This window comes from Patagioenas fasciata, chromosome 8 (assembly GCF_037038585.1).
Source record: "Patagioenas fasciata isolate bPatFas1 chromosome 8, bPatFas1.hap1, whole genome shotgun sequence".
Classification (NCBI taxonomy): domain Eukaryota; kingdom Metazoa; phylum Chordata; class Aves; order Columbiformes; family Columbidae; genus Patagioenas; species Patagioenas fasciata.
Window position 1 is genome coordinate 14,693,663 of NC_092527.1, and position 25,723 is coordinate 14,719,385.

At 41.1% G+C, this 25,723-nt stretch overlaps 1 protein-coding gene across 8 annotated transcripts in view; it reads left to right on the top strand.

The window, feature by feature from the left end:
• Positions 1-25,723, top strand: part of ZMIZ1 (zinc finger MIZ-type containing 1) — a 345,891-nt gene that overhangs the window by 78,298 nt on the left and 241,870 nt on the right. Inside the window, exon 1 of one of the 8 annotated variants that reach the window (XM_071811738.1) lies at positions 4,462-4,484. The exons of the other annotated variants lie outside the window; for them this stretch is intronic. The gene's annotated coding sequence lies outside the window, so the exon portion shown is untranslated. Of the gene's footprint in view, positions 1-4,461; positions 4,485-25,723 lie in introns of those variants that run through there. 8 annotated transcript variants of the gene reach the window in all.

The window sequence follows — 25,723 nt, forward strand, 5'->3', positions numbered from 1 at the left end:
CTGTTATACAATTTGTAACTATACTATGATATTAAATAGAAATTATTTCCATTAAGGAATACCATAATAAAATGTTAATGAATATTATTCCTTCTGATCAGCTAGGTGTGCATTCAGGTATCTTACATTATAATTCTAAAATATAATTGTAACACCATCAATAAGCATGTATCTTTTTAGTGACAGTTGTTCTTTGTTTGTTTGTTTAAGTAGCCATTATTACAACATTTATGGTAAGAGGAACAGCAAAACTTAAAATTTCAATTATTCTGTTATCACAAATTCCTGTTTTATGGTTCAGGTCATTGACACAGTATTTAATTCTGTGGTTGGAAATTAGAGTCTGAATTGACGCTTGATGCTGGAGTAAGTTTACTTCATACCTTTTCAATTTGTTTCCAGTTACAAACAGAAATTTTAGCTAATCCAGAAGGCAATAAAGACAATCTCCAAGGCATTTCTGATGTAAGCAATCCTGCATTTACCGCTGTGGTTTATATTCCAGCAGCTTCAAGATTCCTTTGTCATTCTAGGGGCGGTGTTAGTACCCAGGAGCAGGCTGCCTTTGCCAGGGGTGTTTACTATCAAAAAAAGTTGGGAAGAATATTCAATGGCTTCATGGCTTTTTTTGCAGATGAATACTGCAGGTGCAAAAGCACACTGTAATTTATGTAGTAACGTATGGTGGAGCTGGAGTCCCCATTTCCTGCATCCAGTTTGTTCATTGACTTAGTTTTAAAATTTAGAAATGAATAATTGAACTCTGAACGTTGCAGTTCCATTGATCCACGTACCAAAGCTGTTTTTCCTCTGCCTCAGCCCAGCACTGCTATATGGCTCTGCCACCCACAAATCAGCATCAAGTGGCATAACCACTTGAGCAAATGTATCTATCCCATTCATCAGATAAATCAGCATCTTTTAAATGCAGCATGTGGCTGTAGCTTATGAAGTGCCTGTTGTTGTTTTATGTCTCTAGATCAAAGTTTCAAAAATGCACTGAATTTTTATAGAATAAATTGTGTGGAGGAAATCTGATTTGAAATCTATAAGTAATTTGCTCTTACTTGAGGAGAACTTAGTTATTATTCCTTCAGCTGTAAACTTACTGAGGCTGTTTCCATATTCTCTGAGAACATTTTTTGGAAAAAGTTGGTATCTAAGATTTTTTTCTGTTACTGAAGTGTTAAGATTATAATCTATCCTTAGTTCATTTGTACAGTCAACTAAAAGTACTGTGTTTTGTAAATACATATTGTCTGAAGTGTTTGTGGCATGTCTTTTCTGTAAATACTAATGAAAACCTGTACTTAATTCTTTGGCAGTTTGTCTTTTTGAACACATTTCAATACAGTGTTAAAGAAATAGTAGCTGCCAAAATCTTTTATTTTCAGTGAATTTTGCATATTTAAAGTTCCATTGAAGTGCTTTCTCTATCAAGTGGAGTTAAAGAAGTTGATTTTTCTGAACAAAGCATCCTGCTTTATTCTGTGTTTTGATCAAGGTCGGAATTAGTGTTATACTTTTCAGTATTCTCGGTATTCATGTACAGGAGGGGCGTCAGTGGATTTTATTCACTATCAGGGTGAAATTGTTTTCAGCAACTCTGTTAACTATGGAACAATAAATTGCTGTTGTGAGTAGCGTTTTCTCCTTAGTCCACTAAGGATGCATTCATGCTTACTGTTAACTTTATGCACTGTTAGGCAGATCCTTCTCAGAGTTATGCCGAGTTGCACCTTTTCTGGTGCATCTGGTTAGTGTTGTATACAGGTCTTTGTAGGATTCTCTTTTTATGTTAAATACCTCTCTTCACACTCCTCAAATAACATCAACCTCTCATCTCTGTTATCTGCTTACAAAGAAGTGTACCAAGGTAAATGATTTGTTTTGTCTCTATTGTATTTCTAAGGATGTCATTTAGCCCATCATAATGAAAATTTCATTGGGGCAGACTCCATAACTCCTTCAAAAGTAGTAGAGGACTATATGTTGTGACTCAGTGCTGGTCGCGAAACACACTTCATTGTATGACCATAATGCATTTCGTCCACTGTCGTGCAGTAAAAGCGTCTGGTGCGAACCGGATGAGCTGCCCGAGGCACAGTGCTGGTGTGCTGCGAACCAGGACGTGCTCTCCTGGCCGAGCGCTGGGACCAGCCTGCACGTCCTGTTCCTGGGGTGGGAATCACCTCCAGTCGAACAGCAAGGGAAAGGTTTTGGAGCTTTGGGAGAGAAAAGCAGAGGTCCGAAGTAATTTGCCCATCCTGTGGCAGAGTCTCTGTTGCACGAAGGATGATAAGAGGGAACGGACATGAAAGCTGAGTCAGGTCTGATTAGTCAAGTCTAGATTCTCATACTGGAGTTTGTCAAAAGAAAGAGCTGTATAACCAGGGAAATAAAAAGGTTTTAAAAAAATAGACAGCTAGAGCCTTGGTATAGGTGCTGCAGTTCATTACTCTGTGTACACAGTGTGGTTTTCAGTCCAGGAATCAGGCTGATAGTGAGATATGTCTCTTGCACCTCACCAAATACTCAGTTATCTCTTTCTGTCCAGTTTATTAAAAAAGCAGATGACTTCATTTCCTTGCGTAGCTGAAACACATTCTCCTACCTCCTCTTCCACTTGAGAGTGTTACTAAGTTCGGTCAAAAAAGGAATATTTAAAAGCGATTCCTCATCTGTATTCAAAAGTGAATATGACTATGCTGGTTTTTCCTCTCCTACTTTTGAAATATGTAGTGACAAAAATCCAAGGTGCCATAATGATCGTAACTACCTATCCCTGCTTGTGGAACTAATTTACCGGTCCTGCTGTCACCTACAGGGAGCAGAGGGTTTGGCAGTGTCTCTAATGCTCTAATCTATGGAGAGGTAAACAGCACTTCCTTAAAAACCAATGTTGGTGATGTCACCCTTGTTCATTCCTGCTTTAACAGCTGCTTGTGTTCCACATATTTCTGGAACCTAGACAAGATTACCAACAGCTAGTAGTGAAATTGGTGAAAACTCCTGAAAATTGCACAGGTTAAAGTTATACCTTCCTCAAGTTTAATGTAATTGGGTTATGAGAGGAATTAAAAAAGCTGTTCCATGTAGGGATGCTCTGCGTCTCTTCTCAGGTACCACAGCTCCCATGATCCCAGGGGTCTGAGGGGTCAATGAGGATGTTCCTGTGGTTGAGTTCTGCTCTCAGCACAGCACTGTGCCTGGAGGGATTAGCTGGTACCTGAGGCGGTTCTTCCCTCTGCTGCTGAGAGATGGCTGCATTGCCCCCTGAAAAGGATAGATCTTTAACTGCTGACAGCTGTTCCTTGGAAGCAAAAGATTTTGCTGTTAGCAGGGGCCTTAAGCAGAGGGGTTGCTGCTGCAGAGTCTGCATTGTGCTGGCCTTCAGGTGAGGGCTTGAGGGCAGCAGGAACACGCTGCGGTTCATTTCCAGCTTGCAGCAGAGGCTCTCGCGAGGCTGCACGGCCGCCCCGAGCTCTCGCTCTGGGCAGAGCCCCTGCCAGGCTTTCTGTGGCCAGCAGGATTCTGCTCTCCTGCCAGGCTGTTTAGTGCCTGGCTGAGCACTCACAGGGGCCAGGAGAGGTTTCCCACCGAGGACCTGTCCTTTCCTCCAGCCAGAGCCCATGTGCGCAGCCCGGGGCCAAGGCCATCACCCTTGCTGTCCCCCGTCAGCCAGCCCTGGGTGGCAGCGGGCAAGGGGCCAGGGGCTTCCCTTGGACTTTTCATGTCCTCCCCTGGTGGCTCTGGGTGCTGGTCCTTGCAGAGTGACAGCAGTGAAACTAGATAATCTGTTAATCACTGCTAAATTAGCCTGGTGTCTTTGCGGAGAACAAATACAGTATTTATGTAGAAGTTGTTAGGAGTTTTTCTCTTTTTAATTAGCAGAAATAGATCCAAAATGAATGATGATTAGGCAGCTGATGAATTCAGTAGTACAATTATGCCTAAAGCTATGCCCCAGTGCTTAATGTTGGATGGATGCTCTGAGCAATCAAAGCCTATTTATATATTTTACTTATTAAAAAAAAAGTTAGAAATAACACTGTGTATATTACAGGTATATCAACTTCAATGCCTGAGAGAACCTTTCTAAAATTCAATAATACAAATATTTTTAAATACTTTGTTTAACTTAAAAGATAAAAGGAAATAATAACAGAATTGTTATTGTAGCAACGGTTAACTTTGAGGTTTTGTTAGCTTTTGGGTTTATATGAGAGGCTGGTCTTTAAAAATAGCTAATCAAATCCTAAGTGTTCATTGGAAATGAGTAAGGATTCTCCACGACATAAGAATTGTGAAAATGAATGTCTTTTTCCTCCTTTTGGGCAGTGTGAGCCGGAGGAGCAGAGGAAATTACAGAGCCCTGGGTGTCTGCTCTGGGAGGCTGTAAGAAAACACAAGCCATGAGCAGCTGCCTCGTATGCAGCCAGTTGGGAAGGCTAAACTGATTAGTCTGTAAACACTAGGAGACGGTAAGTGCTGGTGTCAAAGGGACTGTGACAGTCATCAGATTGTGGTTTATCTCAGGCTGTTGTTTGAATGATGGCTCTCCCGGACAGAAGCAGTTTTATGGCTTTGCAGAGGTATAATCTGAGCCCGAGCTGACAGATCCAGCTCTGCTCCAAGCAGCTTCCCTGGTCGCTGTTTTGCACTACCAACCCTGGGCTTTTCATGAACAAGCCTGTTATTTTCTTTTCACCAACCATGCATTACGAACACAAAATTTACTAGTCCTAAGCGAGTGGAAATTGGCACTTGCCTGTCTGCAGAACAGTACTGGAGAGCAACAGAGAGTCGCTTCAAGGGGAAGCGTGGGGGCTGCTCCCAAAAGCAGCTGGCGGACGCTTCTCCTCCCACGCTGGCCTGGTGCAGTAGCGAGGTTACAATTCACCCTTTGTGCTCGGAGCTGGGTCGCAAGAACAGGCAATCCGGTAAACATACGGACTTCTACCACAGAGCTGGAAAAAAGCGTGAGGTGTTTGTTCCTGCTGTAGCTCAGTGATGCTCTCGGGAGGGTATGCAACATGGTCGGTGAGCATGGTGGTGGGAATGGTCACCTCCGTGTTGTGTTCGTGGCAGGTGTTCTGCTGAGGGCACATGCAGCTGTGCAAGCAGGAACTATAGTTCATCTCCCATAAAAGTTCACTAGGTGCACTACTTTGAAGTTGTAAAATCCACACTCGGCTTGTTTGTTCAGTGCTGCAGAGGACAGAAACCCTTGCTCCACTACATGCGGACAACATGACTATTTTAAGATTTGGGTTTTTTAGGAGCTGATGGTGCAATCATAGGAACTTATACTAAAACATTGTCCATGTGAGTGGGAAGAAGGAGGGATTTACTTGCACACGTATGGTAGGGGACCTCCTGCAGTCTCATGCTTCCCGGTAAGGGCTGCCGTTTTCCATAGCAGGGACCCTCTGTTCTGAGTGATGAGCTAGCCCTTCTTGCTAAAGCTTTTCTGGCAGCCCCTGAGGTACCATCACCTGCATGCTCAGTTGTTATTTCGGTAAGGGCCAGAGGGAACAGTCGGAAGCTCTGAAAGCCAGCCACGCCAGAACTGCTCCATGCAGCTCCCACAGCTGCAGATGAGTCAGATGGGGCTCGAAGGGGCAGAAGACCAGTTTCATGTACCGCCCATTGGGAAGTCCAGAATAGGAGGATAAACAGTAGATAGAGATAAGTTGGAGAAGCTGAAAAGATCGCTGCTAATCCCTTTAGAGAAGAGAAAATGTTTAAACCAAGCAAAGTGAAACTGAAAAGGGTATGGAGGCTAAGGGGCTATAAAGACATTACCTTAAAAGGTTATTCCTGCTTTTGGAGGTTGTGTAGCAAAGAAGGAAACAATTAAAAGCTCCTTTAAAATTCAGAACAATAATTTACAGGGTACTTGGCTTGGGCTTTGGAGCAAAGGCTGAATACTGGAATTTGGATAATTGAGCAGAGAACTGATAAAGGAAGAAAAGGGAATTGGTGCAGAAAGCTGTGAGAAATGTAGAGTATGATGTCTTTTTTATGTCTAAATTACAGGCGTGATGTCTCTTCTGCTTTTTCTTTTCGCTTATGTGAGTTAAAATATTGTCGTTTTGAAAACTGTCATGTAAATGTGCAGCACCTTTCACAATTGGTCCTCTATATATTACTTGTATTTAGAACAGTAATTTTTGCTACTGTCATTTGAATTGTAGAAGAACACCTTTCACTTCCTTCCAGTTCTCTTGAGAGTAAACCATCCTTAGCACATCCTGATGAAACAGTTCAAAATGCCCATATTCCTGGTATGAGCTGTTCCTTTAATGAAGGCCTGTAATGGTCCCTCCATAGTTGCTCAATGGAAAAGCATATTTTAAGACACAGGCTTTGATTTAAAAGCTGTTGACAGCTGCTTTGAAATAGGTGTATTTATCGCTGCTTTCCTAGCTGAAGATTTTATGAAATGCGACAAGTAAGAAACCAGTTTTCCTGTTCTGGATGCAGTGGGCAGAGCTGGTTGATCCACATGCAGGAAAGGTGGTGACATTGGCTGCTAGTTTGCAAGGAGAGGAGACTATTGATTTCTGGCAAATACATTATGGCATAAGGCAAACACTCATAAAAGCCAGGGAGAGAGACCATAATAATATTCAGTAGTGGAAATAAGAAATGCAATTGATTTACCACTCTGCCATAAAGCAGTGTACTTTCCCTCCCCTCTAGCGAGCTGTTCCCCGCTGCCGAGCCCCTGCCCAGGGAGCCAAGGGTTCCACTGCCTCTAATTGCAGGGGATTTGGCAGCGCGGAGGGGATGCTGCTTGCCTTGGCCTGCCTCAGCATTGATGACTTGCAGCTCTGTCCTCCAGGCCTGAACTGACTGTGGTAAATCCATCTGGCCTGGGAAAGCCACATTCCTCTCCCTGTTCCCAAATGTCTCCTCCCAGCCCACCCTGCCCTGTCCCCTCGCCACCAGCCCACAGGCACCTTCTGCGCCCTCCATTGTTCTGGGGAGGGCAGCAAGAAAATGTGTCTTCTGCTGGGGCCCAGGCTTCCTTCCATCCAACTGTTGTGCAACTGGAAGAAATGAAATAGGGATTTTTTAATTTTTTTTTTTTTTTTTTTGTCCTGCATGAAAATGAAACCATTGCTAGCAGTGGCTTGATGTATCATGTTTATTTTTAAATTCAAATCCATGACTGCTTCATAAGGAACAAGGCAAATACAGCAGTGTTGTGTTGGTGGGATGCCGTTTCAGTTTGTTGTTTGTATACCAGCTAGGAGATTTTCTCCTCTGCTTCCAGAAGGTTAAGATCAATGTTGCATGATTTTGTGGATGTTGGATGCATTTTTCAGGTCTTTTAAATATTTAAGTCTTAGGGTCAACGGGAGGGAAGGAACATGTTATTTCCAACTGATTAATGAAAACATAGAGGTGAATGGGTCTGGATATGACTTTGTAAGCTCAGAGTGTCAGAATTTCAAATGGTTGTGCTTGATACTGGGAGACAATAGGTTTTTCCCTTTTTTTGCTTTAACGTAATCTTGCATCCTTGGGTCTCCAGGTATTCCATCATGCTTTGCCTTCTAATGGTGTAGGTTTCTTTTAAGTCTAAGCAATGATGCCAACATATTTTCCATAAGCAAGCCAACCTTTTGTGATCTGTCCTGTAGTAGCCGCCCAATCTGCTTCATCTCGTGTGGCATTTCTGTCAGTTCTGGTTTGTCAGCCTGGGCTGCAGATTAGAGGTGGAGAAACCAGGATCATTATACAGGGTGTTTCAAGAACATGGACCCTGCTTTGAGTGGAGGAAGACACTTTGGGACAAATTCAACTATTATTCATATGTTGTCCGTACAGCACATAGTTGATAACTCAATTGACCATTCGTAAATTTTTGTGTAATTGCAACACATTGCCATTGTGAAATATACTGCTTTGAAATTGGGTCCATCTTTTTGAAACACCCTGTAGGGCAAATAGCCCCTTCTTCTGTCACAACCATACTAAAACTTGAGACTGACTAGGTCATGACAGTGCGCCGTTGTGATTTAATCATATAGTAATGCCTCTTAAGAGGTTTTTGGCTCAGTTTTTATGCACACTCTCCTGTTGTGTTGCTGCTCGAGCTAGCTGTGTCACTGGGTTGCAACCTCAGTTCCAGTTCTTGCTTCCTCCTCTCTCACAAGTGGAAATTTTATTCAACATTTAGCTAGATCTCATGTATTTTGACTTGGAGTACTAAAAGAGATGGTTACATTTGGAATTTTTGGACTTTTTTTTTATATATATAATGTGATATAAAAAGGGCCAAAGTGTGTGTGCACTAGCTAAAATATTGTGTGGCTTCCAATGCGCCCTGTTAAAATCTGTGCAGTGTTGCTGTTTGCAGTAATTACAGTTGTGTTATTATTCCTTATATTACTGCTGAAGTATTAATATGTTGAAATACAAAACTGTAAAGACTTTAATGATGACCTTTGTATATGAAATTAAGTATAATTATTAGATTTGTGGAAGACCTTTTGAATTCGCTAACATGTACTAACTCACACTGTCACTTCCCACGGACTGCGGAGTTGATGTTATTCCAGGAAGTTTGCTGGAAGTGGGAAGAGAACAGTTACGAGAGGTTTCTGCCACGTCATTAACGTATTTTTTTATGTGTAAGTGTTGTCTAAAATAAATCTACACAATATGGATGTAGTCACGTATGCTCTAATGTGTGTAGATGTACACCGAGTGTCAGTAAAAAAAGTCTCAGAACTAATTTATAACGAGTAAAGAACTTAATTGCAGGTCAGAGTACAGTTTTGGAGGTGGCTGTTGTGTGAGATGATTCTGAGGCTGGGTTGGGGAGAGAGAGACAGCAAAAGCTTTGTATACTCAGCTGAAAATACTGACCTCTCCCTCTTACAGTGACTAGCAGCTTCAAAGATGACAGATTACTTTTTGTTTTTCATGAATAAAATCTGGCAAGTGAGTTAAATCAGCTTCAGTTTATGGAAAATCTTTAGCTATGCAACACATCACTAAGTGGAAATACAGATTATCTTCACAGAAAGATAGTGGTGTTTTCTGAAGGAACAGTTTTTGGGTTTTTGTCACTACTTCTAACCCATAACTGAAATTTTTAATTAAAAACTGTGGCATGGTTTTTGGTTTTGTTTTTTTAATGCGTGAAATGCATTTGTCTTCAACTTGCTTGTTTTGCCAACAGTGTCTGGCAAGTGATTCAAAACAAAGTAGTAGTATTAAATGCTAAATGCTGCATGGTAAAGGTGAAACCTTCTTCTTATGAAACAATGTGTTTTCATGTGTGTTCTGGTTTTGCACCTAAGTGGTGTCTGTGGCTGCTGTGTGGCAGCAGTGTGGCAGAGCTCCTGGATTAGGAGGAAGAGGGCAGCACTGGCCGTGTTCTGGGATGCAGTGCCAAGCCTGGCCATGTCTCAGGGCAGAGTCTCTCAGTCTTGATCATGATCTAGTTCAAGAGCATCTTTAGTCTAGACTTTTGTTTCTGGTCTCGTCTACATTTTTGGAAACCTTACATTAGCCTTCAGACTTACGGTTTGTAGGGGCACTGCAGAGCCCTGGGCAGTTCCTCTGAAGTCCTCTGGAAGTCTGTTGGTGCTGAGAGGACTTGGCACGTTGCTGGACATAACCATTATTTTGAGCCGAAGTGAGTGGGAGGACAGCAGCAATGCTCAGACTCTGTAAGAACGGAGGGCTTGTATGACATGCTTTATATTCTGTGTTCTTCCCAGTTCACTGGATGAGAACCTTATTCATTTTACAACCTTCATATTTCTGTTATCTTCTCTGTTTTGGGATTTGCAGTAATGGCTATTGCTGTATCTCTGTAGGTCTAGCTATACTGCATCCTCCTGTAGAAGTTGTGCCATTATCCATGTTCTCAGTTTGGATAGGATGGTTTTAAGATAATGTGAGTGCTAGAGTCATAAAAGTGCCCTAATTTGCTCTTCTGCTATGGAGTCTCCTCAGGTATGATGAGGGTTGCAGATAGTTTCAGATTGTCAAGTACCTGGGTAGATGTTTATGGCAGAAGGGTTTGATATCACTTTTCACTTCTGCCTAGTATACAGGAAAGAGGATAAAAGCTGGAGTGTTTGGCAACACTTGTGCCAATAGGAAGTTTGGGGCACGTTTGGCTTCTGTTGGTCATTTGTGTTTGGCCTGATTTGGAAAACAGAATTTCCAATGGAGTTTGGAACTGAATTTCTATTGTCCTCACTGAGAAACAGAGTTACCTTGAATAAGGTCACCTCAAGCGAGGTGACAGTTGTAGGACTGAGCCCATTGTGTCATCTTGTTCATTTACTTAAGGAAGTAATCTTATGTTTCATGGCTTCTCTTAATCAATTTCACTTGGAGTGGATGTGGTACCAGGTACTTAGTGTTGGTTGAGTCAAATTTGGAGGCTGAGATACTGCAACAGGACTGTCTTGAGCGCTTGATGTTACCTGCTGGCCAGCACAGCACACCTTTCATCTGGGGAGAAGAGGATGGACCTTCATTGTGCGTGGTTCAGTGGCACAATGGTAAAGGTTTTGGGGAAGCTTCTCCTGCCATGTTGATGACTTACATTCAGTAATCCTAAGAGTATATTTGAATAATAAGTTTCCCACTCATCACTGGCCCTGTTTTCCCACAATATCCCTTTTCTAAATATACGTACGTAAAGTCATGGCTTTCTTCAAACAGACTAAGTATAATGGATTTGATAGCTGTTGTCCAAAGAAAAATATGAAGCTTGCAACAACTTTACCAAAACCCATTTGCTAGTATATTCTTTGCATTCATATTTTTATAAGTAGCCTTTTAAAAATGCTACAGATCTTCTCTCTTTATTCATAGAATCACAAGCTTTTTGAAATAAAGATAATTTCGTGTTCTTGTGTCTGCACAGTGCATAGCAAAATGGACACGCAGGCTTCGCTGGGCCTGGAGTTTTTACTGCGGCACAGTTTTTTTTCTGAGTCTTTCTGACCTGGGTCAATGCTGCGTGTGAGCTGCATTCTCTTGGGTATAAATACACAGTCTTAAAAAAGTCCTGAGTGCAGCTTCCTTTCTGGTGTGTCGATATTCTTCTCGGAACTGATGGGGCAGTTCCTTTCTCCTGAGCTCATGGCTCCTGGGTGAGCGCGAGGACAATGAGCGTCATCCCTCTCTGCCAGCTGGAGAGCTCCGGACTTGGCACGAGGATCTGCTCCACCAGAGTCTGGTGAGGTTTATCATACCGTGCATCTTACCTGACCTACCAGCTACTTTGAGAGATTTGGGGCCCCCTCCTTCTCTCTTCTAAAGGAACTTTGTGAGAATTTCTGCAATGTGATGTAGCAGCAGAATGTGTGCAGGTCTCAGGAGCTGAGAAGGAAGATGACCTTAATTTGTTCAATGCCGTGGAAAACCTCTGGGATATACACATCTCGCATGCATAATGTCAAATTTATGGTTTTTTAATTTTTTTTTTAAATCTGAAAGTTGTGTGCAACCTTTAGCAAAGGAACAACATAAAACTTAACAATTTTGGTCACTAGTGTAGTTGTCGGAATAATATCATGCAAACCTTTTCCCAGTGGCTGGTAGAGTAAATGCGATGGGGTATCTTCCAGCTAGTTCTCTTTTCTTTGTGGTTGCCTTCCATCATAGTTACTGTTGGTTAGCAAATGCCATCGGCTTTGTAAGCTGGCCGTTTCCTTTCTACTCTGAAAAAAAAAAGCGTGGAGGTGACACTGGTATTCATGTGCTTAGGCAAAATAGAGTGTTCTGGTTTGTTTTGCTTTTTGTTCTTTTAAAAAAAATAAATACAAGTTTTAGAGAAAAAATAATTCTAGAACTTACGTTTTTTGGACACAAAAAGTAAAACTGGCATGATTTACAAGTTTTCAACAAATGTTATCTATCTACCCAATTTTCAACAAATGGATGGAAATTAATCTCTATGTATATATATATATTTAATGCAGTTCAGCAGCTAAACCAGGTTGTAATGCCATTCGCTTGTTCTCTTTCTTACTGACATAAAAACCAAACCAAATTCAGTTTGATAAGAAAAGATGTCTCAGACACGCTCTTTAAAGATTTTTCTTTTTAATGGCACAGAAAAATGCAAATACTGGTTCCCAAAACACATATCCAGAAAACCGGGGCAGGTGCGTGTAGACGGTCTCTCGGCGAATGCCGCGGTCCTGCGGTGAGCAGCAGCCGGCAATCCTTCCTTCCTTCCTGTGTCTCGGAGGAGCTCCTCATTCTGCGGGCTTCATTCCTGCTCTTGGGGCTTGTGTCTGGGGCACTTTGGGAAGTAAATCACTTGGCTTATAGCCATTTCACTTCAGTCCTTCTATATAAGCTGGAAACACATCAGCTAGAGAATCAAGTCTTTTGCTGTGCATATCCTAGAGTGTATTAATTAAGGTAGCATCAATTTCAACATAATAGTTTCATGGTATCCAGTGCAACTCTTTGATGTTTATCATTCCAAGACATAGAACAAATCTTGCTTTTGTTAGTTTTCCTTTGTTTTACTAGATACTGCTTTAAAATACCCAAAATGCACAGCAGATACCTATGGGAAAGCTGTAAAAGTATTTGAGCTGCCATCCAAGTGTTGAAAACCCAATTCTAGTCAGAAGGTGCGATGGGTGGCTGCCTGCACTTGAAGGCAGCTTAATCCTTTTTTTAAAATCATGGCCATCAGCACTTAGTTTGAAAAGTAAGAATGTGGAAGCAATAGTGGTATAAACTACCCCATTGGTTCTGTGACATGGGTTTAAGGTTGTGGCTGGGTGACCTGAGGAGACAACTGGATTATTTATAAAATGTGACCAAGCAGGGTTGTTTCTGCAAGCCTGCTGAGCTTTCAGTGGAATTTGTGAAGAATCTGTGGCTTGAGAAAGACCAAACCATATTTGTCTGATATAAGGAAGAAGTGAGAAGTCCTTAAGTGAACAGAATCTTTCTGGATTCTCTCTAAAATCTGTCATGAACTGAATTTATGTTCTCCATCATGTGTTTTAGGAAGTTTTCATCTTGGGACTCTAACAGTGCATTTCTTATGTAGATGTTTTGACTTTAGCATTTGGAGATGAATGGTATGTGTTTGGATAATTTACACTTAATGAGCTGTTATTGCTATTTTCGTTATTACTATTTTACCGGTAATACTGTGTTATGTGAGTTAATGATTTCAGAGTAATTCTTCATCACTATCACGAATAGGCTGTGTCCCTAAAGAGATGGAAATGAAATGTCGTGGCGGCAGATGTGTGTTCCTGGAAACTTTAATACATGCTTTAAGAGAGAAAACTTCCAAGAAAAACAGAAATCCCAGTTCTGCTGAAATTGGGCTATTCCTTTGCTAAATGTACCTGTGTTTTCAGCGCAGTTAATTTATCACAAGAAGCTGTAGAGCAGCAACCTGTGCTGGGTCTCGTGGCTACAATCCGCGCATGGCATTGCCGCAGATTGTTTATGTGCTGAACTCCCAGTGATAGCCGTGTCTCTTGGCAGCCATTGGAAGCTGCTGTTATTAAAAACCCTACGTTTCTCATTAGAACAGCTCTATTGTACACATTGTTTAAATATAGATTACTAATGAAATGCCTTTTTATTGCTTTCCCAGTGAATACTTTCAGCATAAAGTTAATTTGCAGTGTTATGTAAATTCTGTTTAACTTCAATCAAGTTTTTAATTATGTTTTTACCACAGTAATTCCCATTTGATTTGTCATCTCCTGTTAGGTATTTAACATTGCACAGGGTGGTTTTTTTCTTCTTCTTTTTATTTTTTCTTTCCCCCCACTCCTGTTTTAGTCTTTGATGTCACCTGGAACACAGCCTCACTCTAACACTATGCGAACCCCATTTCCTTTCATGCAAGTATGATTTAATGAAGAAGAATTACACAAAGCCAGTATTGGAAATGCTTTGTTGTTATGGTATCGATTAGCAAAAATAAAATGAAACAGACAGAACTGCCACTGAGAAGACATCCAGCTATTTTGTTTGTTCCCTTCGCCTTTCAGTTGCTCCAGTTCAGTGAACCTTTGATGCTGACAGCCCTTGGATTTCATTTGAAATGTCAGTTGCTATTTAACACCTGATGACCACTCAGTCTGCGGCCACCCTGCATAGATACCCCATTGTCCTGGCAAAAGTTTGCTTGACCACTGGGAGGATAAACGGACCCTTTTTTGGCAAATTGTCAGCATATTAATCACTTGTGAGACAGGACTTTTCAGACAGCATCTCAGCTCTAGATATGTATTTTTCAAATCTTTTTCTGGTGAAATGAAGTGGAAATAGTTGAAGTTCAGTCTGTTTTGAGAGGTCATGGCAAAAAGCTGTATGATATTCTATATGTTTCTGTAGAAATCTTATAAACGTATGATGAGGATTGTTTTTGTACAACAGTGCTGTTTGGTTTTTAAGTTAAAATACACAGGCTTTTTTTGTGTGTGTCATCGGGGCTTCCTTGAACTCAGTAGTGATTTTTGCTCAGAAATTTTTCTTGCCTAAGTGGAGACTGTGTAAAGTATTCATGGCACATTCTGAATTCAGGTACACCTGAAGTAGCTCAGTTGGATCCTCAAAATTAGCAGCAAAATTTGAAATCTTTGCTTTGGGAACATACTGTAAAATACAAAGTAATTGCTATCTTAAATTACTTTCAGGGCGTTCTCATACTTGCAAATTTATTTCTGGAAGGCTGGGATTATAAAGAACTTAGCAATAGCCTCACTGTCCTGCTATTTTAAGCACTGAAGATATTTAGCTCCTGCTTTTATTAAAAATGTGGTTTTGAGTTAGTAGCAAAATACTCTTCATAGTATGCTTGTACACTTCTCATCGTCTGTTCATGCTAGTATTCTATTGTTGTTCTGATAATACTATCAATTTGCCAGGTCTCCTATAGGAATGAAAGAGGAAGAAATAATCGACTTTCCCTCCTCAAAAAAAATCACATTTTATATGTAACTATTACAAAGTGTTTGATTGAGATGGGAATTATGTTAGTTTCTCATGGGAGTTGTTTGAATTTCCACTGTTTAAAAATCAATTCAACTTGATGAGCAGTGGATTCAAGCAGTGGAACCTATTAGGACGATTTCGTATCACCAGTTGCACCCTATTTAATCTTTCTGTTGGGAGGTAATTAAATTGAACTCATTAATTTGCACAGGTGTTGAGTGTTTCCATCTAACTTGCCTTTTCCCCTCCCTCACCTGGCTGCTGTGCCCAGGTGGGCGATGGCAGGTGACACTCATCTCCTTGCAGGGGTATAAATGCTTCTGCAGCCCCAAGCAGAAGTTTTGGGCTTAGAGCTTTTTGTGAGGCTGGCAGACGGAAACCTGACCTTTTTTCCTAATTGCCTGAGCAATTGTCTTTAATGACATGGCTATATATGGTAGTTCTCTTTTAAGCTAGGTGTAGGGTAGCTTGCTTGTGATGGGCGGTGTGGGTTTTGTTTGTTTTTGTTTTTAAACAAGTGTCTATAAACATGTTAGTTTTCCCTGGTCTCTGAATGCATTTGGTGCTATATCCAGTATGCTGGCAAAGAGATGCTTGTTTTTGGTAAGTGATTTTTCTGCATTGCTTTTGATGTCTAGGTGTAATTTCATTTGAAGCAATGGTATTTTCGTGAGAGAATTTAAAGCTGGTAAAAAGCCCTGGTGTCAGGGCTGAAAAACTGTTTGTTCTTTTACCTCTACAAAAGCCCACAGGACTCCTCCCTGTTCCCAAAGTGTTACTGGTTGTGAGAAGGTGGTTTCTGCTGCCTGTCTGGATGGTTCAGGAGAAGGTGCAGCAGTGGCTGGTGCTCTGCGGTGTCCAATTGCCCGGAGTGTCCGATGGCTGATGCCTGCAGTGTGAGCTCTTCTGTTCCTTGTGTACAACAGAGTCCATCTGGCAGGCAACAAACCCAGAAAAGACCTATATTTAACTGGAAATGTCTAACAAGGTAGATAAATACTTCTCTGTTTTAGTTCACTTCTTGTTGGTTAATACTGAATGGTGTGTGTTTAGCTAGTTTCTAGTATGATGGGGCCACAGTTTAATCATAAATAACCTTATCTTTTTGTCTTGACTTGGTCTATCCAAAATTTTGTTCTAGTTTGGAATGTGAAACTGAAGTCTAGGTCCAAGTTTGTGTGATGGCATCCAGAATTTTAAAAATACGCTTGCTCCCGAAAACTCCTGAAATTGTTTGATCTGGATTTTGCTAGCATGGTGTAGATTCTGTTGCAGGGACACATAACAGCTTAGAGAAGAAAGGTCCTTTGGCTGATATTATTAGCTCTTAATATTGTATTGGTTGCGTGGGTGCTATGAACTGAAGTCTCAGGGGTGCTGGATCCACCACATTATGCTGGGATTACAACACAATTAGAGTGTAAATCTCAACATAAAGAAAATGTGGTTTTCTTCCCTTGAAATTAAGGTCAGGTCTGTAAAATTAAGAGACATCTCAGCACCATGACTTAACTCTGTTGGACTGGTAAATCATTGGGGATGTTTCTAATTCATGTTGATGCGCCTGAAATTGTAATCGGACATTTCAGACATTAAAATAAATGCACAAGATGCATGCAGTTCATCATCAGAAAGTAGTTTCTCAAGTAAAACATCTTGTGGAGATGACAGGTAAACAGAGATTGCTGGTATTTTTACAATATTACGTCAGATGTTGCTGTATAGGAGATGTAAATGCTTTTTTCTTTCCTACTTCTTTTCCTTGGAAAACAACCTTCATAATGATGGAAATAAAATAAGAATCTACGACCATTATTTTAATACTCCAGAAATAAGAGATACTTGAGTTCTTGCCATATGATCCAAACTTTCTTGAATCCTTTCCAAAGTGAGTGAACTCTTAACTAGTTGTGTGGCTGTTTTTGCTATTTGTTTAAGTGGGTAGTCTAGTCTCGGTGGAGCTGGAAATGCCTGAATTCTTAAGCTCTTGTGTGAAGTGGCGAGACGAGGCCGAGCAGAAGGGAATGCCATTAGCAGGCAGTGACACCGGCAGCAGAGCTATTTAGACAGCTGCACGTGTCATATCATGTACTCGGGTCTCGGTCATGCTGCTATTTCTGTCTCGTTAGCACAAATCACAGCATCTACTTTTTGCGAGCGTGTGTGTTTGTGTGCGCTCCTCTGCTTGTCTAGGGGTGCTTCCTTATTTGAGCGAGAGTTTAAAAAGGATGCCAACAATTCAAAGCCCAGTAACGAGCTGTTTGTTTTACTGCAGAGCTCAAGGCGGTGCCACCAAGCCCATGGCTGCCCAGGAGCTGGACACCTTGTCCCTTTGTAGACATTTTGAATTAGTACCATAGTGCTTGTCTAGACTCAGAGAGGCAGCATCGCTTACCAAACAGTGCTGCCGATGTAAGGTGTTTGTATATAGCAAGTCAAGGTATTGGAATTTTTCAATATGTCTAGAGGAGTATTCCCTGTCTACTGGCTGTTGCAGCTTGCGTGGGCATGTATTCTAGATACTGTCTGCAAACAGGCTAAAACTCTGCTTGGAAGCTGAAAAAGAGTGAAAGGAGTAGTTTTCAGGTAACTGCCAAACTCCAGGAGGAATAAACATTGCTCAAAACTCATTGTGAAATTATACGTTTGGCTTCTTCAACTGGTAGTATGCTGAATTAAGGAACTTCAAGGAGGATAAAACCTGGTCTTTTGGCCGTTCTGCTTATTTACTTGTATTTTAAATATTTACTCATGCCAAGCCATCTTGTTTCTTGCACTTTGACTATATTTGCCGACACTGAGCTGAATTTTCATTATTTTCTGAAAAGTTCGTGTTTTCGGTATAGGAGGCATATGGTATGTTTTATAAAATAGTAATGTGGAAGTATTAATACAGTTTTGCTGTTGTGAACTTGCATTTTAATAAGGCTTATTACCTGCTCAGCTGCCAACACTCTCTTCTTTGTAAGGTATGTTAATTTCAAGACCTAAATTCTGTCCATTGTTGCCAGTTCTGTTCTATGTGTTAGACACAGCTCTAACTACACCTGTGATTGTGTATGTGTGTATGTATGGAGAAATTAGTCTTTCTGAAGGGAGAGTTCATGTTGGATGCTCAGAAATACATCCCCGGGAATTTTTTTATGCTAGTTACAAATGCATTTATTGGTTTATGAATTTGCTACTTGTTTACTGTTTGAAAAATAAGGCATATATTTGCTCATTTCAAAGTAACACTGTTAATAACAGCTTTCAATTTTAACAGAGGATGAGGCTCATGAAAGGACATAAGCCAAACATACTGAGTATATTGGTTTAATATAGTAATATGGATATTCTGAAAATCTTTCACTTCGTTCAGAATGAAGGAAATAGGAGTTAAGTTTGTCTGTCTCTGACCATCTGTCTTGTGTTCTGCAGGAACATATGTCATGCTTTGTTTATGTCACGGCTTTTAGCATCAGTATGGCTTTTTGTGGTTTAACTCTTTTCTCAATGAAGAAATAGAGAAAGTTTGTTGTTGTGTTTGTTTGTTTTGGGGGTTTGTTTGTTTGTTTTTAAATGAGATGAGATAGAGCATGCCAGGAGAAGCCTTACCAGGAGAGCAGTTGATGTGGCCATCACAAAGACAACCGTCACTGCTGGTCCCCGAGATTCAGATCTCTGTGCCATGCTGCGTGAACTGTTGATGCAGTAGCAGCTCCTACATCTGCTGTCAGCTCCCTTCAACCTACCAAGTTAACTGGTGCTCAAGCTGTCTATTTTGCTGTCCAGAAATATTTGATCATGACTTAATCTAGGAAAGAAATATTCAGTAAAGATATTTTAGGTGACATAGTCAACTGATAATAGATGCTTTGAACCATGACTTCCTTACTTCAGTGTTTGAAATTTTTCATGCAGTAGTAGTGCTGGTGAACTGAACCCCAAGTTCTGTGTAGTACATGTTGTACTTGCAAAGTGAACTACAGGGGAAAGATGGTTTTGAAGGAATTCAAAATTTGTGAGACAAGCTAGCCTGATGTCTTTTGATGTGGCCGCCTTTACTTTGGAAACAGTGATGCCAGCAGCAGGCTGTAAATGCAAAGTCCCCTTGTACAGTCCTGTGCTAATCAGGAGTGGGTGAGAGGGGATGGAGGCAGCAGTGCAGGAAGAAGTCTCTGAAAAGAAGATGCAAAACCCCACTTCTAGTGCATCTTTTGCAGGGTGATGTGTGTCTTGGCTAGTGAGTCAGTGGCAGCCTCAGCAGAAAGGGCCAGTAGCCAGAGTCCGTGTGCTCTGCTTGTGTGTTTTGCGAGTGTGCTATATGTGTCATGGGTCTGAACAGGCATCCAGGTGCTGTCCTGCTCCCCTGTCTGCAGACAAGTGGCGGTGGCTGTGCCTCAGCTACAGGAAGGATAATTGGAAGCCTCCACAGCCACTCTGTGTAAGGGATGGGAAGGACTAAACCCATTTTGTTTAAGCAATTTGTGGAAGAGTGCTTTCTGTGGAAATGGTTGTTTTCACGTTTTTGTCTTGGAAACCCCTGAAGCTTCCTGCAGCGTTTGGGTTTCTCTGTTGCTACTTGCTGTGCGTGAAGGCAACAAGAGCTACTGTTAGCACCAGTCAGCTGTGATTCATTGTGCCTCCACCCCACAATGTCTAATATTGAATAGATTTGAAACCTTTGATACGTCTTCCTTTGTCAGTTTGTTTCCACGACTCACTTCCATTAATTTCCAGGGCTGCTGGGATCTGTTGTTATGCTGCCGATGCCGGTCCCAAACACCCATGTAAACACGCAGCCCGTCACTGCTCTGCCTGCCCGGCTGCAGGAGCATGTCCTCTCTGCACAAGCATGTGGCTTGCCCAGTCTTCTCCCTGTGCCCCTCTGGATTACAGTTTCATTAAGGTCTCATACATATGTGATATTGTAACTCAAATGGGCTATAATAAATTTCATCTGAATAAGCAGTACTTTTTATGTGTCGTAAATTTTGCCACTTCCTGTCCCCACTAGTGTGCTTCCCCCCTTAACATTTCAGTTATATACTGATAAACTCCTCGACATTTAAATACTACTGCAGCAAGCTCGAGGTGGAGAAGTGGGTCACGCAGAGCTATCAAGAGAACCGTGACTTTTATAACTGGCTGAATAGGAAGCTCCCGGCTACTCAGATTTCTGTGAGGATGACTGCCGTTGCTGAAAGGAGACAAAATAAAGCATGCTTTCATTTCAAAAGCACTTTGCACACATGAGTTAACCTTTTCAGTGCTCTGGCGTGAGGTGGGTAAATGTTGTTGCTTCAGGTGGGGAAACTGAGGCAGGAGGCCTGTGTGTCCCGTTCTGCACGGCTGGGTGCTGATCCACAGGCTTTGCTCTGCCTGGCAGCACCTTCACAGGCTGCCACACAGCAGCTCTTTTTTGTCTGAAGTCCTGTTAGCGTGGAACTTCCAGTGTTGTTGCATGGTAGCTGGAAAACATCAGGTTGCCTGTTGGCTGTCTCAAGTTGCCTGTGCAGGTTTGGGTTGGTTTTTTTTGCTTTTCCTCCATGCCTCCCCCTAGACCCCAAGTTATTCCACCCCCCCCTCCCCGTTTTGTTCCGAAATAGTTTTGCTTGCTGGAAAAAAATAACTGATGAATTTAGTTTACAGTCCTCCAATGAAAAGTCAGATTTTTTTCACTAGAAAAAAGTGAATACCTTAATGTTCTGAAAGAGAACAAAAATACTGTTTTTTTTCTGACTTTTTCTTACCTCATCTTAGTAGACTTCTAATTATCTGTGGTACGCGTAGGCTTATCACTGTAACAGGCTTATCAGATCTGTTATGTACTATGTAATTGAAGAGTGACCCAGTGCATTATGGGTCAGAGATCCCTGCAGTACTGAATGATTGTTAGCAGCAGTGCAGAGGTCAGCTTAGAGGACTGCTGTTGTCGTCTTTTGGAGCCTTAAAACGTGTTGAAAGTATTTTATGTTTATGCACTTGGATATTAGATTATTTGGAGATTGTCTTGTGTTTTGTCTGTTGAGTCTCTTTGTGGTTTGTGCAAATTCAGCTTTATGTCTTTAGAAAGAAAATTCTCGTGGATCATTCTTCCCTTTTGAAATGATGTTACTTAAAAAGCACATAGGATCATTGCAAAATTTTCTTAGTTTCATGTGCTAAAGCAAAGCTATAAAAGTCATTTGGTGAACAATTTTATCTGGCATTTTTGCCTACTAGTTGAAACCGCGTGATGTTAATAACTATTTACATAATTCCTGAAAACTGGTAGGCAAATTGTGCACGTGGAAACCTGAAAAGGTAGTGTAAACAGGGAAGTTGTTTTATCCCGAGATGTGTGTTTTGACTGTAAAACTGTGTAACAGAAGGCTGGAAAAAGGCAGAATTCCTCCGCGTTTCTTTTGACTCAAGGAGTTGGGGAATCGTGAGCCCTCTTCTAGAAAATGGATTTTTGTTTTTCTGAGTGAATCTGTAAAACCCCTTGTAATTGCTGTCTTTTGGCTGTTAGCCAGACGGTTGAGTAAACAAGCTTGATCGAATATCTTAAACAGTTACTTTTTATGTTAATGTTGGATTTGGGATGTATAGTGTCACATAATTCACCTTTGTGTCTTCTAAATTCAGTTGTGTAAGGTATGTTTAATCATGTATCCACTTCCTAAGCTGAAGAAAGCTGTATTTTCTTGACGTACAGGCAGAGCAAACTTGGTTAGCAGTAATGAGTCCTGCTGGCATCTTCAGGCAGAAAATAGGCTGAAGTGTGTGTTCCATGAAGCTGCAGTGTGTCCTTTAGCAGGGGAGTGAAAATAAGCGAGGAAGCATCATCCAGTTTTTGTTTGTTTGTGTGGATTTGTTTGTTTGTTTTAATAGATGGATGAGATGAGCAGATGTTGAACTGTTGAAAGGACATGTGCAGCTCCAGCCAGTGCCTGACCAGGGGAAAGCCTGGTTGGAACAGCTGGCTGCTCAGATTGACAGCAGATAGCTTAGTTTTTAAGGTAAAACCTCTCCTTTCGTCTCCCACCCCAGTTTAAAATGGTTAGAGAGGGTTCTTTCAGGATGATGAAAAAATAACATTGCTGCCTCTTGTTAAAGCAAAGAGTTCTAGTGAACATTACCAAAGGATGGAAAGCCTAAAGATGGTGTGGGAGGAAAGTTTATCTAGTTAGCCACAGTACTGATGTTTCTGTCTTGGACCTGGCTAAAATAATCTATGTGATTTTTAAAATGGCTTTGTGAATGTTTCCTGCTAATGAGAAACAACATCAGTGCAGGGTTGTAAGCTATAGCACTCCTGTTTTGGTGGGCAAATATACATTGAAAAGGGACTGAAGAAGAGCAATGGATCTGAAAGTAATGCTGGGGTCAATTCCCAACTTGGCTTTTGGCCTCATGATGATAATTTTATTTAGAACCTTGCCTTCTGGCGTCAGATGATAGGTTAAAGCAAACTGATACGATTGTTTTGCATTCCTGAAGTTCCTAGAAATGCTATATCCATAAGAAAGATGGAAAATGTAATTTAAGTATATCAGAATTGCTTCAAGAACAAGGTACATCATTTCATCATTGTCTTGGAAGTTTGGATGATTGCTTGATTTTTATTGATCACTTGTGGTTTTAAACACAGAAATAGCTAGTTATGCTTGCTTGATGTTAACTTTGAGACCTTAAAAATAATAGAATATGACTTTTTTCCCACCTGCCGTGGCATTGAGAATAACATACATAACCTGGTAACAAAACCCAGAAAAATATATCCTGCTGCCTTCTTGTTGTATTATTTACTGTATATACATCGTGGCGTTTGTATGTTGCTGTCTTCTGTTTTTCACAGATTATGCATCTAACTTGTAGCTGTCTCTCTTCTGGCAGCAGCTACCATGGCATTTTCTGGATGCTTTAGAAAACAAATAATAATTGTAATTATTTTCAGAATTTATCAAATCATGGGGAGTTTCCTTCCTTCTATTTGGGGAACTGTAGCAAAAGTGTTAGTTTTATTTGGCTTTCTCTCTAATTAGGATCCACTGTAGATTGGTTTAAAAACAAACCCCAAACCAACAACAACAAAAACTCCACCCACACCCACCCTCCCACCCCCCCAAAAAAAAAACCCAAACCAACCCAGCACAGGTGTTTACTGGGTATGTTTTGTATGGTGACCTGGGAACAAAGTCAGCTTCAGTGCTGTGAGACTTTTTGTCCCATATCTCCCAGTAACACCCTGTGGCTTTTGACCAATGGCTTGACCTCTGTCGGCCAAGGTGGCCACCAGCACGTGCAGGGCTGAGTCCTCCCCGCTCTGCGCAAGTGCATCAGGTTATTCCACTCATTAACCGCCTCCCGTAGGTAATATGTATTTCTCTCCATCTGTAAAACGGGGATGCTAATACTTTTCTGCCTGCCTCTCAGTGGGATCTGTGAGGATTAGTTATGTCTCTACAGCAGTGTAGAAGTGGTAAGGATGATTACAAAGAACAAGATGTGCAATTACACTGGAGGGGCTGCAAGCTGTGAGTGTCTGGTTACACGTACGTAGCAGAGCAGCTGGCTGATGAGCTGTCCTGACCTCTGCAGTCAAACCAGATTTCAGCACAGTTGGCTCATTTATGGGCTACTCTGATTTCTCACTTTAGGACCTCTGTTTTCTAAAGGTGACATCAGGTAGGGCAGTACAGATGACAGCTACCCACTGGAGCTGTGCGCTTCTCTTTCACTTGCCAGAGCAATCTTGGGCACAGTGGGTGTGAGCACCTGTAGGTGACTGTCCTTGCCAGAAGGCTGTTCTTCCAGCAGTGTGAAGCTTGATGCTCTGGCCACCTGCTTCTCCCATGACAGTCTTCACACCTTTGCTGGCATCACCTTCTGCACATGGGACATGCTTCCTTATAACATGTCCCTTTCCCTGCTCGCTCTACTCAAATCCCACCTAACAGCTCAAGGCTTCTGCAGTGTCAGCAACAAGTCAATAATTGTAATCGTATTTATTTTCTTTTATGGGCTTCTAGGTGCATGCCGCTTATTTGATTTTGTGTAGGCTGTGAACTTGTTGGTGAACAGCTTCCAGGGTCTTGTCTCCCATGGGCTGTGTTGGCAGCATCACAGCAGCATTCACCCTGCTGGGAGTGTGACAGCTCTGTCCAGGGAACCTTGGGACTCCCTGTTTAGAGTCACGCCATCAGTGGACAGGATCAAAGATATAAGTGAAAGGCAGTGCAAGTTCTCTTTCATTTGTACTCTGTGTGTGCTTTAAAGCCCTTTGAGGGGTTAAGTTATACTCACTGCTGAGATGAATGAGTGATAAGAGAACTCACTTGTGTTTTGTCCATGAGGATCTATTAAGACTAATCAAATGGGATCAAAAAGTTGTCACTATTTAAGGGTTAGTGTTGGTAAACGTAACAAAGTGATTATTCTAGTGTCTTGCCTTAAGGAAAATTAGAATTAGTGAGGGGAAAAAAAAGGTATGATGCGATGCATTTAGGTGTATAACACCCGTTTATTTGAAAAGGATGTTAAGCAGTTCTAGTTTGTGTTAAACAACTGTCTGGTTTTCACTTTGACTAAAGCATTAATGAGGAACTATGGTGCAAATAAAGGGAATAATATTTTAAATACAAATTAGTAGAGCAATAGAAACTAATTATTTTTTGTCTATTAAAAGTACAGCTAATGTGAACTCCAGATTTAGATTTGAGTGCTGATTTTTTGAGTTTGCCGGCTGACATATCTTAAGCTTGATTTTCAAAACCAAAGTGCTGCAACATTTTTGACAGACAGACATTAGTGGCATTTGAAGTCTGTAATCAGTACAGCAAATGTGCTCTGTGGTGTAAATGGTCCTGCGGGATGTTCATGGAATCAACGTTGCACAAGTAAGCAGAGTGAAATGGGTGGGAATCTAAGGAGTTTAGTATCGTGGCACAGCTTGAGTCAAAAGCAGTAGAGATGAAGTGTTCATTAAAATTACCTGCTTCAATAAAGGATTTGAGATACGTTTTTGTCCTTACTGTTGCTCTGTTCTGCCAGTATCTCTCATAAGCCACACTATCAGTTAGTGCTGGCAGGATAAAGCCCTAAGGATATTAGAACAGCGTGATTTTTATATTGACTATGCCCTGTTTGATGAGAACTGTTGCTTGTGGCTAAAACGTTCTGCAACACTTTGGTGTGATTCATGTTCCTTAAGTTTTGCGCGGGGATTAACATTGGCTGCCTAAATCTCCCATAGATTGAACGGGGAATATATCCCATAGTTACAGAAGAATAGCGTTATTGGAGATTAAGGTGACAAACATTTATCTCCACTAATAAAAAACGCACTATATTTCATCCATTTCAAAGCTGTAAATTATGGTGTTTATCTGTTGAACAAATATTAAGCTATTTGTCGTGCCATTTGTTTGGTGTATTTTAATTTGTATTTGTCTTATGCATATTGAGGCTTCTCCCACGTTTTAAAGGAGATTTTTAGAGTATAGATGAGGGGAAAGTTTTCCTAAATATTATGTAAATTAATAAGTTAAAGGAAGAAACAAAGCAAACATCTCATTTCCCCTCCATGATAATAGGGCAAGTTTGGGGGTGCTCATTCCTACAGAGCTTAAGCACCCAAGTATTTTAAGTGTGTAAATGACCCAACAAAATCAATACAAGGTCTCAAATTAATGAGCTATTCCAGAATAAATGATAAAATCACTTGATCTCTGCAACTTTCTGCCTTTTGACGTGCAGCTATGAAAAAGGACTTGAGCACAAT